This window comes from Capra hircus, chromosome 11, assembly GCF_001704415.2.
Source record: "Capra hircus breed San Clemente chromosome 11, ASM170441v1, whole genome shotgun sequence".
Classification (NCBI taxonomy): domain Eukaryota; kingdom Metazoa; phylum Chordata; class Mammalia; order Artiodactyla; family Bovidae; genus Capra; species Capra hircus.
The window spans coordinates 69377069-69390362 of record NC_030818.1 but is presented as its reverse complement, the minus strand read 5'-3'; positions in this window follow the sequence as shown (position 1 = coordinate 69390362).

Sequence of the window (13294 nt, the reverse complement as noted above, 5' to 3'; positions counted from 1 at the left end):
GAAAAACATGAAACTCTCTCCCAGACCCTTGGAAGACCTATATTCTGTGACCATTCAGGAAACTGGACTGCTGTAGGACTCCCATTAGTATCTGAACCTCATCCATGGTGGTTCTAAGAGGCAACTGCAATTTGTACTGCAGGGTGGAGAAGGCCAGGTTCAGGCCCTCTGGCCTGCAAGGAGATCAAATCAGGCTATTATAACTCCATCACAGAAGAAAATACTCCGAGAAACAAGTCCCAAGACAAACTGAAGCCCTCCAAACTATGAGCAAAGCTAGCGGAGGTGATGGAATTCCAGTTGAGCTGTTTCAAATCCTATAAGATGATGCTGTGAAAGTGCTACACAATCTGCCAGCAAATTTGGAAAACTCAGCAGTAGCCACAGAACTGGAAAAGGTCAGTTTTCATTCCAATCCCAAAGAAAGGCAATGCCAAAGAATGCTCAAACTACCGCACAGTTGCACTCATCTCACAACCTACCAAAGTAATGCTCAAAATTCTCCAAAGCCAGGCTTCAACAATACATGAACCGTGAGCTTCCAGATGTTCAAGCTGGATTTAGAAAAGGCAGAGGAACCAGAAATCAAATTGCCAACATCTGTTGAATCATCAAAAAAGCAAGAGAGTTCCAGAAAAACATCTACTTCTGCTTTATTGACTATGCCAAAGCCTTTGACTGTGTAGATCACAACAAACTGAGGAAAATTCTTAAAGAGATGGGAATCCCAGACCACCTGACCTGCCTCCTGAGAAATCTGTATGCAGGTCAAGAAGCAACAGTTAGAACTGGACATGGAACAACAGACTGGCTTCAAATTGGGAAAGGAATATGTCAAGGCTGTATATTGTCACCCTGCCTATTTAACTTATATGCAGAGTACATCATGTGAAATGCTGGGCTGGAAGAAGCACAAGCTGGAATCAAGATTGCTGGGAGAAATATCAGTAACCTCAGATATGCAGATGACACCACCCTCATGGCAGAAAGCAAAGAAGAACTAAAAAGCCTCTTGATAAAAGTGAAAGAGGAGAGTGAAAAAGTTGGCTTAAAACTCAACATTCAAAAAACTAAGATCATGACATCTAGTTCCATCACTTCATGGCAAATAGATGGGAAACAATGGAAACAGTGAGAAACAATCTTTTTGGGCTCCAAAATCACTGCAGATGGTGACTTCAGCCATGAAATTAAAAGATGCTTGCTCCTCTGAAGAAGTTATGACCAACCTAGACAGCATAGTAAAAAGCAGAGACATTACTTGGCTGACAAAGGTCTATCTAGTCAAAGCTATGACTTTTCCAGTAGTCATGTATGGATGTGAGAGTTGGACTATAAAAAATGCTGAGTATCAAAGAATTGATGCTTTTGAATTGTGGTGTTGGAGAAGACTCTTGAGAGTCCCTTGGACTGCAAGGAGATCAAACCAGTCCAACATAAAGGAAATCAGTCCTGAATATTCACTGGAAGGACTGATGCTGAAGCTGAAGCTCCAATACATGGCCACCTGATGTAAAGAACTGACTCACTGGAAAAGACCCTGATGTCGGGAAAGGTTGAAGGCAGGAGGAGAAAGGGACAACAGAGGATGAGATGGTTGGATGGCATCACGGACTTGATGGACATGAGTTTGAGCAAGCTCTGGGAGTTGGTGATGGACAGGGAAGCTGGCATGCTGCAGTTCATGGGGTCGCAAGGAGTCGGACATGACTGAGAGACTGAACTGAAAAATTCATACTTAATTTGGCTATTTACATATTACATCATCCCAGAAAGAAATGATATTTGAAGGAGTTTTCAGAAACCATATAAAATAGAACAAAATAGGAAAAAAAAAAAAGCAGTGGAACTATGAGAGGAAGGGAAAGTAAAAGATAAAAGAGGATTAAGTCCAATGCGGTCAATAACTTAACAGATGTTTTAAGGTCCCATGCGCAGGACTTAGGTATCTTAAATCCAGCTGTGACATCCTAACCTACAAAGCAAAAAAGAAAAACACCGACAGTATTTACTATACCTACGCTGTAAAAATGAAGCAGTGGCTGCTCCTGGTGTTGAGGCTCCCCCATGGGGCTTCAGGATAGAGAATCAAGACACAGCAGAATGTCATAGACAGTGTCCTCAACACCAGCTCTATGGGGAATCCCACAGGCTGTTTCCTGGGGACGTTTCCTCTACTGCAGCCAGTGTGGGCTGATGGCTGTGCCAGTGCCTAATCCATTGAGAGCAACTGTGAAAGATTCCAGAGTGACCCCTTCAGAGCTGGCTTAGTCCCAGGATAAAAATCAGAGGCAAAGAACTGCTCTGGGAATCTGACAGTGTGCTTTCTAAGCACTCCCCAGGCCTGACTCTCTGGGAAAATGAATTCTGTCTGTCCTCCAGGTCTCCTGCCCACCTCACTCAATGCCCTGGCGTGTGAGTCCTTAGCACTCCTGGTAAATCTGCAGACAATGAAGGCGATGGAGCCCTTCCCTGAACTGGGAGTGGTGTGCCCCCATGGCTCGCTGGGCACGGAGCAGTCTCTTTTCCTAGCAAGCACAGGCCGAGGAGCCAAGGGCCAGGGCTGGTCCTGAGTTCATGCTGTCAGAACTGAGGAAAGTCAGCTCCTTTCTCTGGGCCTTAGCTCTGCTGCCAGCAAAACGGAGAAGGTGGGCTGGCATCTAATCTGCCCCTTCCCGGAGGATTCCTCCAGCCGCTGTTCTATGTGATGCATGGCAGACTGAAGAGCAGTCAGAAAGCAGGGCTGCTAGCTTTGGGGTCTGTGGTGGAAATGGAAACGTGCCACCTGGATCGCCTTCAGGAAAGGACCTGCTGCCAGCTGCTGCAAGCGGGGTGAGCAGACTCTCGCCAGCTGCTGACTCCTGCAAGGTCAGCCCCAAGCCTCCTCTCCCAAGATCAGGCCCTCCTCAGGACAACTCACACTGCAGATGCAGGAGGAAAAAGGCCCAGGTAAGTTTTGTCCCAGTGTAGGACACTCTAAGGGCTTCCCTGATGTCTCAGCAGGTAAAGAATCCGCCTGCAATGCACAAGAAGCAAGAGATGCTGATTCGATCCCTGGGTCAAAAAGATCCTCTGGAGGAGGGCATGGCAACCCACTCCAGATTTCTTGTCTGGAGAATCCCATGGACAGAGGAGCCTGGAAGACTGCAGTCCATGAGGTCACAAAGAGTCGGACGGGACTGAAGTGACTAAGCGCAGCACAGCACAGGATACTCTAACAGGCAATATTTGCCCCAAAGCTCCCCATAGGCTTGGCTGAGATCTGTTGAGGCTGCATCAATGTCAGACTTCTTTCTCAGCCCAAGTCGACTTCTTCCCCCTCCTTTCATCAGTGTTGGTCCCAAGTCCTCTCTCCACAGCTGTCTCTGAAGAACCTAATCAGAAACACGTTCAAAGCACTCACAGCATAGAGACTTGCCAGGCACTTGACCTTCAGAACAGAAGCCTTAGTCACCAAGGACCAGAGGGAGAGAAATAGCTAGTGTTGATGGTATGACAGCACTCGCAGCCACAGCTGCATCTCAACACACAGTCATCACATGGACACCCCACCCATCTAAAAACCAACATGACTCTCTTCCCCCCAAGACCAGCCCCTTCTGGGCTTTGCTTTTCCAGCAGATGGTAACAGTTTTCCAGTCATGCAAGCTCAAGGACTCCAAGACTCTTCCAATTCCCTCTGCCTTCTGCTCCTACCTCCAAACAATCACTGAGTTCTAAAGCCTTCATCTTTGTATGGCCTCTCACCTTGTCATCTGCATCTCCCATGGACACAACCTCCCTCTTGGGCCATCACACCAGATCTCCTTCTGACCTCCCTTTCTCCAACTTGCCCCTCCTTTCTTACTGTTGGATGGTTATCCCCATGCGGGCTCCTGTCAAGAAGACAGCCCCGGCTGCTCCCCATCATCGCTCTACAGAAGGGAGAGAACATTAGAGAGAGCGGAGTCACACTGATCCTTCACACCTGTTTCCCCTGAAGTCACTGGGAGGTATTTGCTGCTGCTTGTGACAAAGACTCAGACACAAACAAAGGTGGTTAAACGACATGAATTGGATAAGAAGTTTCTGTTTCTATCTGGACTGAGGTCAGCGTTATTTCCCTACCTTAGACCCAGAAAACAGAGCACTTGTTCAACAGCCGAGGTGCCCCTGGCACGTAAGTGTATGTGCCTGTGTGGACATGTGGAGGTCCCAAGAACAAAAGAAGAGCTGGGTGACTTGCTGGCATTCGATACCAGGGTATTTCTTAATGTTCTTTGTTGAATGAATAGCTTTCATCTGCCCATGTCCCTGTGTGCCAAAGGGCAGGCTGGCTGTGAAGGTGGGAAGCCATTTGCCTGCCAATGAAGGCCAGTGGAACCTCCCTGGGCTTTGATGGAAATGCAGCAGTTCATATACCATGCGCTTCTAGCTAAGACACTGGCAAGTGTGAGACCAGCGCAAATATTCCATGAAATGTGCTGGGAAGAAGGAGAAATGGGTTATCAACAATTATATTTGGCATCATTCTCTTCTAAGACAACTGCCTTGGCCTTTCTGTCTCAGGAAATAAGAAAAGGGTTGCTGCCTTTACTATGTTTTCCTGTTAACAAGCAACAGAATGAAATAATTGATGCAGGTTTTACTTTCCCTTCTTTTTCCTGCTCATCTTTAAGCAGATCCAGTAGAGGCTAATTTACACCACACCACCAAGGAAGCTGAGTGTCAGCCCCTGCATGCATGCTCAGTTGCTTCAGTCGTGTCCGATGCTTTGCAACCCCAGGGACCTGTCAGGCTCCTCTATCCACTGGATTCTCCAGGCAAGAACACTGGAGTGGGTTGCCATGCCCTCTTCCAGGGGGTCTTTCTGACCCAGGGATTGAACCCACATCTCCTGTTTCTCCTGCACACCAGGTGGATTCTTTATCACTGAGCCATCAGGGAAGTCCATGTCTGCCATTACTGTACCCTTATGTGTGAGGAGCTGATGACGGCGAATATCAGGCCTATTTTACAGAGGGGCAAACTGAGGCCAGACTAGTGACGTGACCTATTTGTTCTCTTGTTAAGAATGTCAGACAACATCATACCTGGTGTGTAATTCATTAGTCTTTATGTTTTCTGCTTTTTAAATGAGGAGATTAGTAATTACTGTGGGAGATTAGGGTCCCGCAGATGGAGGCAATAATGTGAGAATAACCCTGGGGAGTAGGTGTGGAGGGGACCCCTCTAGTGAGGAAAGGGATGTGAAGTGGATCAGGGCTTTCACTGCTGGGCTCTCCACCTACTCCTAAATAAAAAAAGAGCACGTGGCTAGGGGTAGGGAACCCCACTCCCACACCCTCCCCCACCCTCCAGAAGGACTCAAACACACCTCATGCTCCAGCTGCCCTCAATAGTAACATCAAGGGCATTAAATTTAGAAAATAGCCTCTGAAGAATCTCTTTCCCCCTTTCTGGTTTTCCTTTCCTCAGAGAAGGCCAGGGTAACAAGCAACAAGACAGCCAGGTGCTTATTCAGAGGGCAAACGGAGATGCAAGGCAAGACTCCTGCAGGAGTTCAGGCGTCACACGTCAGGACTGGGGTCATGGAGGCCAGATGCCCACTGTACCCAGTAGCTGGTGAGCAGCGCTGTTCCCTGCTTTGCCTGAGTTCACGTGCCACACTGTCTGCTGGCTAGGCTTAGAAACCTTCACAGAAGCCTCTGCCCCCACCACCCCCCCCCACCCCGGGGCCTCAGCAAGCAGGTGAAAGGGCACTTGTTTTTCTCATCATCCCGATCTGTCATCGGCTTTGCTCAGGCTGGTGCAGGATTTCAGCAGTGACGTCAGGGCCACCTCTATCCTGGTGCACACCTGAGCTGCTTGGCCTGGCCTGGGCCTGACCAGAGGCACTGGGTGCCTGGGGTCCACTTGGAGAAATTCCCTTTGGTCTGAAGTTCCATCCCATCCCTTCTTAGTAAAAAGGAAGGAGGAAAATGATCTGTCCAGACATTTTGTTGACCCCTCCTCGCTGGTGTTAATCTGCTACTATGCTGTCGGCAGGTTAGAGCTGGGGACCAGGATTTGCATCAGATCCTTCCAGAAGGGCTGTGGCCGACTATGGAAATCATTTTCCACATGTGCCTGTGGTTGCACCCGCCCAGACTCTCTGAGGGGTGCACTTCCCTCTCTGTTCCCAGCCTTCGACCAGCAGCCATCATCCAGCATTCGAGCCCACAGAGATCTTCCTTCTCCCTCACTCAGCCCGCCTGAAATGACACTATTAGACGGAGACCCTGGAGGTACTTCGAGCATGCCATTCTCACAATAGTGGGAATTTATTTGGCAGATCAAGTTTGCTTGCCTGGAAGCTGCCTGAGATTAGGAGGTGAAGGGCAGACATTTCAATGGAAAATAAAAAGATGGTTTTGGAGTTTGGAGGCTGTTATGAAGGAGGGAGCATGGGTTTCTTAAGATCAGTGGGTGTCCGAGGCGGGTCATAAAAAGGTGAGAAACAGGAGGAGATGTAAGGGGAAGTCTCAGAAGACCCAATTTCACATAAACTCAATCTGACCTACTTAACACTTCTACATAGGCCCCACGCAGCTGGAGGAGAAATGCTGATATTAACTCAAATAACAGAGAGGCGAGGACAACTGGACTGGTTTGGCTAGTAGAAGTGACAGACTGTTTTTCTGCCAGAAATTCCGGGCACAGTCCACTCTGCAGAGCATACGGCCCTTTCCTAATGAATAAGCATCCAATTAGCATGCAGACTTGGGGTCCCAGGGGCCTCCAACGCCCCTTCCCAAGATCTCGATTCTTTGGTTCATTCCTGGTTCCCAGCACATGCTGCCACTTTCTCACCCCTCGTCTTTGCTTATGCCACTCTTTTGCTAGGATTTCCCTTCTCTGACTTTTCCCCATCCTGGAAATGGCAATCCACTCCAGTACTCTTGCCTGGAAAATCTCATGGACAGAGGAGCCTGGTAGGCTACAGTCTATGGGGTCGCAAAGAGTCGGACACAACTGAGCGACTTCACTTCTGAGGCCAGCTCAGTTCAGTTCAGCTCAGTCGCTCAGTCGTGTCTGACTCAGTAGCATCCTTTCCCTTTAGCTTCTCCAGATAACATTCAGTCGATCATTCAACCACTATTTCTTGAGTGCCTGCTATGTACCAGGTACCTTTCCAGGTAGTGAAGGTACAGAAGGAAATGAAACAGACTCAATCCTTACCCTTATAGAGCTTATGTTCTGGTGGTCAGCACCCATCTTCCCAAGACAAGAGCAATCACAACAACCCCCCATGCTCACATCTCTATCACCCTATCAGATGGTTCTAGAAGGTGCTGGCCTCGCCCCATCTCCCCAGGGACAGACACCATGCCAAGCACCAGAGGCAGCCCCTGATTTCTTTATATAAGGAACTCAGGGACAGAAAATCTGGTAGGAAGGGTAGAGGCTAGGGGTCTTATATGCAAACTGTACTTGCGTAGCTCGTGTGCTGTTTTTATTCAGTTTTATCGTTGTTTAGAGGATCACTAAAGCAATTTAGAATCGATGCTTTTGAAATGTGCTGGAGAAGACTCTTGAGAGTCCCTTGGACTGCAAGGAAACCAATCCTGAATATTCATTGGAAAGACTGATGCTGAATCTGAAGCCCCAATACTTTGGCCACTTGATGCAAAGAACTGACTCATTGGGAAAGACCCTGATGCTGGGAAAGATTGAAGGCAGGAAGAGAAGGGGGTGACAGAGGATGAGATGGTTGGATGACATCACCAATTCAATGGACACAAGTTTGAGCAAGCTGCAGGAGTTGGTGATGGACAGGGAAGCCTGGTGTGCTGCAGTCCATGCGGTCGCAAAGAGTCAGACACGACTGAGTGACTGAACTGAACTGAAAGCAATTTAGTGATTTGTCTTAGAGCTGTGTTGGCCTGTCAGATCCCTTGTTATCACGTAGTTTGTGTGTCTGTTTGGGATGGTTTTCAAGGGTGATGGAGGTGGGAGAGAACTGAAGATCTCCGGAAGTAATTCCTTAGAACTCCACCATCTGGCACATAGTAAGTGCTCATTACCTCCTAATTCTACCTGTTGGTAGAGTTGTTGAAAGGTCAGGAAGGTGTAACATGGACCCAGCTATCTGATCCCGAGACTGGGCACCATGTGGGTGTGAAGCACACCAGGGACTCCAGCGTTCTGGTGTTAGCTCGGATTACTGAGTTGGCAGGGGCCTTCCGAAGGAGCTGCTCCTTGTGCATAATTCACTGCTTGTTCCTCCAAGGAGGAGCAGTGGGTGTGAAATCAACAGGGACGCCGCTGCCCCTGGAGGAAGCTAGCTGACATCCTGTATACTCGAAAAGAAAACTGAAAGCGCTTTTCTTCACAAGAAACCATTGTAAGTGTTTTCCTCTTTTTCTCCTAACCCCTCAGGTACCACGGAGCTTCTGGGGTCCAGAGTTGTGGGTGAAACAGTGAGGGGTGGGGGGTGGAGTGTAGGGTGGTATGAAGGGAATCTGGGTTGTTCTGTGGTGCGTGCTCTTTGTCTGGTTTGAGGGAGGTATCAGCCTACTGGAGCCCACCCCGAGGAGCCCTCAGCTATATGATCTGTGATCTGCATCCTGGTGATAGTAACCTCTTTTCTGGCTGTTAAAATGCATTCCTGTGTAGATGGGGAAAGAGAGAAAGCAAGCTAGGGCCAGAGCCGGGACAGGAATGTGACTATTTCCTTAATTGGACATAAGAGCCTTGAACTGGTTCCAATTTCAGTGTTTTCTTTTAAGAGCCTGGACCCTAAAGATTCCATAGAGTTTTCTTTCTCTGAAAAATCCCTTTGGTTCGTTCAAAGGCCCCTTGATAGAAATAAAGAATAAGCCAGGGTTGAATGTCTTTGATATTTAGGAAGGCAAGAGTTCACGGGCTGCCAGACCCCAGGCTTCTCTGGTTGGAGGGTGGGGGCAGTGAGAGCAATCTGGGCAGAACAATGAAGGCTCCTCTCACGATGGCACACGGCAAGAGCATCCACGGGCTTTATACTGGGCTGCAGAGCTCTGAGGGGAGGATGCAAAGCACTTCCCTCTTGAGCATTTATAGAAGCAATTTCTCTCGGCCTTATTAGCACCCTGAGAGCCAAAAAGAGATGCTATTGCCTGCTTTATTGCTTTAAGAGCCTGAGACCGAGAGTTCACACAATGTGCTGAGGACTTACAGCAAAGTCAGAGGAAGGCTAGAGGGTGCTGTCTGCTGGGTTAGGGTTGCTCTGCATGGTGGGCTGCTAAGTCCCTAGTGGGTGAGGTGGGAAAGTGTGTCCGCACTCTCAGGCCTGCTCATTCATCGTGTGCCCAGAACCCAGCTGAATGCTTGCTGGGAGGCACCAAAAACTCCAGGGGATGTTGAGGCGAGCTGCTGTGCTGCTGGGGCCATAGCAATGCCCACCAGGCAGAGCTTCTCCGCTTGCCTCTGATGTCTGCCCTCCCCCACCGCCCCCAAAGCTGGAAATTTCAGTCAAGGGGCTCCAGGGGAAAATGGGGCAGTCTGTGGTTGAACTAAGTGAGAAAATGAAGCGTATGCAATCATGTCTGCTGAACACCCCTTTCCTCCGCCCGCCCCACACCTTAAAAACAAGCTGCGCGTCTGCTCAGGGCTTTCCAACTCACCAAGTGTTTTCATAACATTATCTCATTTCATCCTCACATCAACCCACACACATTCTTGCCTTTCAGATTTCTTATACACTCAAATGAGTTTCACTGAAAAAGGCTAGAAACTCCCCATCTCCCACTCACTTTTTTTTTTTAAGCCCTAAGCCTTTGATGGATACCTTGAGAAGTTCCTGGATCCCCAGGGTAGGAAATTTGTTTATTCTGCCAGCTGTAGCCCACTGGATGGACACAAAGTAGTCCTGATCTTTGCTATTAGAATCAACACTTTTGTATTCAGTTTATAGATTAGTAGTTAAATAAAACCACAGAGGCCAGAATAAACGTTGTATTGTGGGGAACACATAGGCTTTAGACCCAACAAGCCCCAAAGTCAAATTTTAGTTGAGCCATTTGAGAGTCATGTTACTTAACCTTTCAGACTCTCTCTTTTTTAGCTATAAAATGAAGCAATAGTGCCACTGTCTTCAAGCTGTTTATGAAGAATAAGGGTTTTAACAGATGAGTGTACCTCAGCATGCAAAGTGACTTAGCAGCAGCAGCAGCATGCTTACATTGTGAAGTCCCTTCTAACTCCACCAGTAAGGACCAGCTCCACCATTTCTAGCAAATGACAAGCAATACTGCCTTTTGGCAAAGCTAGAGGGAGATAATGTGTGGAAGTATTTTGCTAAATGAATGTGGATGGAGACTTTTTCTCCTCAATGAATAATCAGCTACGTGTCCTGCATACATGGCACAGTGCTGCCTGAGATAGCTCTAATGAGAAATAAAGCTAAGTACTTTTATTCTTTTTTTTTTTTTCCAATTCTTATTTTAGGCAAGGGGAGAAAGAGCTGGGAAACTGGATTTATGTAATGTTGGAAAGCAAGGCAGTTCTGATTATGCTTTATCAAAGCATAATTGCAATTCACCTCTCTAGTTCCTGGGGATAAAGACAGGAGAAGGGGAATACGGAAGAGTATTTAGTTCCCTGTTCTGCACATAGTAAATGCTTGGTAAATGTTGGTGGTGGACTGAGAGGGTTTTGAGAGACCAGATTATGTGTTTGATTTCTGCCGCTGACTTCCTGGCAAGTGCAATGCAAGGTGTGGGGTTGTAGTGGAAAGAACATTTGACCAGCAGTCTGAAGGCCTGCGTTCAGTTTCCATCTATACCCCCTTAACAGCCTGGCAACCTAGGACATGCCACTTAATCTTCGATGTCTTCTTACCCGTAAAATGAGGAGACTGGACTCGGTGATTTGGAAAGTCTGTTTCAGCTTTAAAGTTTTGGGCCTCTACACAACTTCATGCATTTGTGTTCCTGTTTCTTCATTTATTCAAAGGTGATAGAAACCTATCACATGGGATATTGGGAAGAAACAGTCAGCCTGCAGGTTAAAATAACCTATGTCTCTACCCACAGCAGTGTAGCTGAGTGGCTGTGTAATCCTTGGAAAACCCCTTCATTTGTTTCAGATTCAGTTGGAATGTTTGTAAAGTTGTGCTGTGGTAATCTTTCTATTGATATGTTCTCTTGAGAGTTGAGATCATGGAAATGCCTTGAAAACCTGCAAGGTACTATATAGAGTATTCTAATTGAGAAACAGTATAGCTGTTATGGGCTTCCCAGTTTGCGCTAGTGGTAAAGAACTCAACTGCCAATGCAGGAGACAGAGATGCTGGTTTGATCCCTGGGTCAGAAAGATGCCCTGCAGGAGGACATGGCAACCCACTGCAGTATTCTTGCCTGGAGAATCCTATGGACAGAGGAGCCTGACGGGCTACAGTCTATAAGGTTGCGAAGAGTCAGATACTGACTGAAGCGACTTAGCATTCATATGCATGCACGCATGGCCGCTATACTTGTATCAGCGTTTAGCCCCCTGCTTCCCATATTTTCAAATGAATGAATATGTCACAAGGACCCAGAGGAGAAACGGAAAGTATAGATTTGGGGTCCCAACCCAAAGATTACTTTCAACTCCATCCTAAGAAATGGATGAAATTTAGCTAAAACTGGTATTAATACAAAGTTTCCCCAAGAGGAGCATAAGATAATTACCTCAATGTTCTCCAATGTAGGAAAATTTTCCAGAGACCAGATAGGCCAGATATCTGCTGGTGGGGGCCTTACTTCCCATCCTTTTCTCCAAATGAAGCCATTTTGACACTAAGGAGTGTATAAGTGTGTGTGTGTGTGGGGGGGTGGGTAGCTTTCTGAGTTTTGAGAGTTTCATAAAGCAATAATGACAAAGATTCAACACAGGGCTGTTGGTTGTATAAGTGGTAAGACAGCCCTTCATGCCAGGCCTTGCCACTGATCGTTACTGAGGAGAGATGGCAGAGAGCACCCAGGCCCTGGCTCAGGAACTCTTGTTTAGGTGCCCAGAAAGTCCAGGCTGGAAACCAGGTCTCCAATCACCGGCCTCTATTTGGGTGGAGTAGATGACATGTAGCACTCACAGGCATCCTTTGAGAAGCTTCCCTACCTTGCAGACAAGGCACAAACAGCGCCCCCTGTCGGCAGTAAGCGCACACTTGGAGTCTGACCCCCACCCACCCCCATGACACCTGTCCAGAGAAGCATCATCACTCTCAGCAGGATACTACCGTCAAAGGAGCAGAATGAAGGTGGTACTTGGCAGCTGAAATCAATTTCTGATAGATCTTGTGGGGTAGGAGTGGAGGACAAGTTGGTGAGAAGCTCCTGAGTTTCTCTGGTTGGGAAGAGCAACTAGGGATCTGGCCTGGAGGCACATTTTCACAGGAAGTCCTTTGTTTTTATTCAGATTATATATATGAATGACTAAAAAGAGCAAAATTGGTTTTCATGTAGTTATTCTTGTACATTCTTATCAATTATTTTTATTTGGGTTGGCTTGAGAGAGTTGATCAAATTACAAGGGCGCCCTCATGACACTGCCACTGTCAAAACCTCACCATTAATCCTATCCTCCTTTACCCGAGATAAACCTGATGTTTCTACTTTTAAGCACAAACATATGGACCCAATACATTCACTATCTTTCAAAGAGCTGAGTTCAACATACACTTCATTTTACCTAGTTTGGGATACCTTCCTCCCCCACCTCCCCCTACTGCCCCACAGACATCCTCTGTACACTTGTCAGGGTTATGAAGCTATTTTACAGGAGTCTTTGAGGCAGAGGTGTGAAGCAACGCACTCCAGCCACAGAGGGGCAGACTCCACCCCTGCTATGGGGGCTGCTCTGCAGCCTGAGAGCCCTAGAGCCTCCCGGCGGCGGCACCGCAATTCCTGGGCAGAGTGGGAGGGTTCGGCTGAAGCTCTTTTGTTTCTTCTCCTTGGAGCAGATCTGCGAGCCCAGGTTGGTGGGTGGTGTGTTCTTGTGCGGCGCGTTCCCCAGCACCCCCGGTCCCCCGCCCGCCGGCCGAGTGTGTATGTGTCCAATGGAAAAAAACCCTACGACGACACCACATCTTTTCTCACCCAGATCAAACCCTCCACGGCTCCCAGCGCTGCAGACCAGCCCCTTGCAAGCTAAATTGACCCGCCGCGGTCGCCCCAGCTCCGCGCACCCTCCCACCTTCCCACCGCCTCTTTTGGAGTTGTGCTCTCATTTCCACGCAGCTTCCCGGGGGACAAAAGAGACGCGCCTCGCCTCGGGCGCAGAGATCCAGGTGCTGCGGGCGAGGATGCCAGGG